The 4,351-nt window shown below is 44.7% G+C and overlaps 1 long non-coding RNA gene across 1 annotated transcript; it reads right to left on the minus strand.

The window, feature by feature from the left end:
• LOC110266581 lies at nt 3,380-4,032 on the minus strand. The gene is made up of 2 exons (XR_002354001.1): nt 3,662-4,032; nt 3,380-3,469 (listed from the first exon to the last, which is right to left on the minus strand). It is a non-coding gene; the product is annotated as an uncharacterized LOC110266581 (long non-coding RNA).

Here is a 4,351-nt window from a genome sequence, read left to right on the forward strand (position 1 = left end):
TAATAATATTATATTACATTTTACAGTTTAAATAAAATTGGTTTGCTTTTAAAATATAAATTTAAAATCTAATTAAATCTATACGAATATTGTATTGGAGGTCTCCGATACGGGTTGTGAGATAGATCGGAGACTTGCGGGTTAAAACGGTGGCCAAATCATCTGACTGGAACAATGGGGGGTGATAACTGCAAAGATACTCTGATGCTCAAGTCAGAATGAGCCTAAGAGGTGTAGAGTGTGGAATAAATGACATATATGAGGGAGTCTGGAGCTCTCCTTTATATAGGTGATGGTAATTATCTTATCTTATCTTATTTGGCCAAGATAAGGGAGGTATTTGAATTTGAATGTCAGTTAGAAGGTCTAGTAAGTTGGTTTTGGCCCTTCTAGAATAAGGAAGCAAGCCGATCCGTAATAGTTGCTCCCGCAGCGGGAGAGCAAGCAAGATCGGTCTTCATCGCTGGAGGATATGGGCCTTGTCGTCTGTGGCTTTATTTAGTGCTATCAGAATAGGGGCCAAGGCCCGAAAGGTTAGTTTGAAGGATGATCCGGTGTGGGACCGGTGAACCAAGCCCGTGCAGGAGTGGGTAAAATTCGGGGTCGTCGTTCTCCGAGTTCGTGTTAGTGGCTGGTTTGGGCTTTTCATATTCTATGCCTGTTGTGTTTTTTGAGGAGTTTTGTCAGTTACGTTTTATGGGGGTATTTATTGCGAGGGGACGTTTGTATTGCTTTTCTATTTCTGCCCCCTTACCCTTTGTACGTTCCGGGGGTAGTTTTGGTTTTTTACTTTTCGCAACCGTTTTGATTTTTCGCTTTTCTTCTTCCCACGTTCGCTTCATTTCTTCTTTGCTCTCTTTGTTTCGTATCTTCCCTTTCTGTCTCGCATTCTTCCACCTTCCTTTGCGTGCTTTGGCGTTTGCTTTGTGCCTTTGTGCCGTTTCCTGCTTCAGTACCTTATTAGGTTGGTATCTTACTTCTTCTTTTTTCACTTTGTTTTGTTTGGATGATTTTGCTTCCTGCATTTTTCCTGTTTTGGGCTACTTCGGGTAGGGGTAGTAAGCTTTTGGAAGGAATGAGTACCACTGTTTCTTAGGCGTGGCTTGTGGTAGATGGTAGTGCTTTTCGTTTTTTTCCACCGTTTTCCACTGTGTGGCTTTGGTAGGCTAAGGGTGGTGCTCTCTCCTTTTTTAGGTATGTCTCGGCGGAGGACTGAGAGTGTGGGTGCTTCGGTGGTCCCGGCTTGGGGCGTTCCCTCTTCGTATTATTAGGTGACTTCTGACGTTTGGGGAATGCCATCTTAGATGATGGAGGTGGATCTCCAGCGGCTCCGTGACCAGGGGACTATTTGTGGGGGTGGTGATGCCGAGCGTCAGTATGAGCTTTCCCTTTCCAGGGTCGACGGGAGGGTTTGCTATCTAAATCCCGATTCGCCGATCGTCCCGGATTGGATGTGGGTGTATGAGTCGATATTCACACGGCTCGACATGCGGCTTCCTTTTTCACCTTTTGTTCAGCCGCTGTTGAACCGGTGTTCTGTAGCGCCGTTTCAGTTACACCCGAACAGCTAGGCTGGTATTTGTTCTTTCGAGCTCGTGTGTGAGTATTTGGAGTTTCTGGCTTCGGTTAATGTTTTCCTTTTCCTCTTCCTGTGCACCCTGCCGACCAAAGAGGGGAAGCATAAGAAAGGATATATGTCGTTTAGGGCTCAGCCTAACCAACGTATTTTTGGCTTATACGAAGATTCTTTTCATGGGTTCAAAAGAGAGTATTTTAAAGTGCGTCCTGCTCGGGGGCATCATCCCTTCTGGTTAACTTTGGAGGGGGAGCATCGGTTTCCGACGTACTAGAACTTTGGTGTCGGGCCTTCGTATCTGACGCGGGTTACCTATGAGGGGTTGTCCCAGGAGGATAAGGATATTGCTGGTGTCCTTTGGCATATTTTTGGGGAGCGTTCTCTAAATCCTCGGGATGTCATGGGAGACCCGATGTCGTGTCGGACTTTTATCGGCATGTGATTGTTTTTCTTTGTTTTTATATCTACTCGATTTGGGAACTTATGTTTCTTTTCTCTTTTGCTTTTTCAGTTTAAATGGCCGGTGGTTTGAGCACCTTGGCGAGGTTGAAGGCCACCATGGATCGGGAGGTAGGTTCGAATGATTCTCCTTCTACTCCTTCATCCCGACCTCCCGAGGATTCTCGAACCGTCTCTCAGGAGCCGACCTCAGCTGGGGATGGGGGTCCTGGTTCCCCAAGTCCAGCGGTCGGGATCATGAGGAGGAAGTGATCATGGTTTCGGCTGCACAGCTCTTGGATTATTCGGGCTGCCTTTTCGCCCAAGCCATTGGGGGCCTGGGCTTTGTGGGGTGGATGGTTGTCTTTCCTTGGTTGCTGCTGGGGCGGGGTTAGTTGGCGAACGGCGCTTGTTATCTTCCTGTGGGTGGGAGGGGTGGTCTCTCGACGTTCGGGAATTGGACTTTGTGTGTATGAGTTGTGGTGATGGCTTGGGGATTACGCCTTGGGGTTATCCACCATGCCGTCACGACATTGCAGTCCCCACAGACGGCGCCAATGTACTGGAGGTCTCCGGTACGGTTTGTGAGATGGATCGGGGATTTGCGGATCGAAACGGTGTCCGGATTGTCTGACTGGAGCAATGGGGGGTGGTACCTGCAAAGACACTCCGACGCTCAAGTCAGAATGGGTCTAAGAGGTGTAGAGTGTGGAATGAATGACGTACTTGAGGGGCCTTGGGCTCCCCTTTGTATAGGTAATGGTAATTATCTTATCTTATCTTATTTGGCTAAGATAAAAGAAGTATTTGAATTTGAATATCAGTTAGAAGATTTAGTAGACCGGTTTTAGACTTTCTAAAAGAAGGAAGCAGGCCTATCCGAATATCCAAATTCGGAAGTCGTTCCGGATGCGGGATTCGAAGACCAAATCCGTAACAAATATCAAAATAGAATTCAATTTGATTTAAATTAGTGTGATTTTGATTGATTTTTAGTTTGTATTGAAATAAATGAATAATTTTGTCTAAATTGATTTATATTTGAACACCCAACTTGATGATGTGAGGAAACGTAAACAACTGCGAGCGTACAAATCTACTTGACCTTTAATTTTTCCCTATACATTGCATCAAATCATTAACAAAATATAAATACAAATGTACGCAACTAGATATGATTAATTATTAGTTATGCATCAGGGTTGAGATCATAAAACGGCGTCGTCAAACATTCCTCCCTCCCCCCCCTTTTCGTTGAATCTGAAATCAATGAACCCTAGGCTATCCCCTCTTCCCCCATTGCCTCACTCACATCTCCCTAATAGCATCTGATCTGAGAGACTGAGACAGATCTCTTGAGTGTTGAGAGTTGAGTGTCTGAGACCAAAAACAAATTCATCAATTGGCCTCATCAGTCACCGCCGAACGTCGTCGTCACTCTCCGCGGCGTCATCACTCTCCGCGGCGGCGTCACTTCTCCCTGCCGTCACTGCTTCTCCCCTCACCTTGCCGTGTTCGTTGTTATATTGGTCGTTTGTGGGTTGTGCTTCTTCTGCTTCTACTTCGTTACTTTTGCTTCTGTGGTTTGTGGGTGCCTCACATCGCCGAACCCTCATCAGACGAGGTCACTCTCTGCGGCGTCGTTACTTCTCCCGGCCGTCACTGCTTCTCCCCTCACCTCGCCGTCAGAAAGCTCAGCAACAATTCATCTTCTGCCTCAGTGCCTCTGCTCCCTCAGGTCAGTGCCTCTGCTATTGACCTATTGTTATGGAATCTATTGATAAATTTGATTTTTTAGAGTAGTTGTTGAAGCTGGTCGAATTTTAGTTAAAATTGTTCTTGAATTGTATTGTTGGTGCCTGGTGGTTGCTGGTTGGTATATTAGTTAACTGCTCTATTGTTGCTGGTTAAAATCTGCTGAATTGTGGAAATGTTGCTGTATTTTTAGTTGCTGGTTGCTACTGGTTGTTGTATTTTTGGTTGCTGGTTGCTATATTTTAGTTGCTGGTTGCTACTGGTTGCTGTATTTTTGGTTGCTGGTTGTTGTATTTTTAGTTATGTTTAAGACTTGATATTTGATTATTAATGTTTGTAATACTCAAATTTTAAGTTTTAAGACATTATTTCAATTTTATTTATATAATTTTATATTTTTTTAGTTATGACCGGGTTAACCAGGTGAATCAGTGACCTATCGGTTGAATCAATAATCCAGTGACCCGGTCATATGATCGGGTTGATTATCGGTTCGGTTCTGATAACTATGGTTGAGATTGTATAAGAAAGAAGAGACATTTACCTTCAATTTTTCCAGCATTTGTTACCGAGTTTGAAGTG

Source organism: Arachis ipaensis, chromosome B09 (genome assembly GCF_000816755.2).
Source record: "Arachis ipaensis cultivar K30076 chromosome B09, Araip1.1, whole genome shotgun sequence".
Classification (NCBI taxonomy): domain Eukaryota; kingdom Viridiplantae; phylum Streptophyta; class Magnoliopsida; order Fabales; family Fabaceae; genus Arachis; species Arachis ipaensis.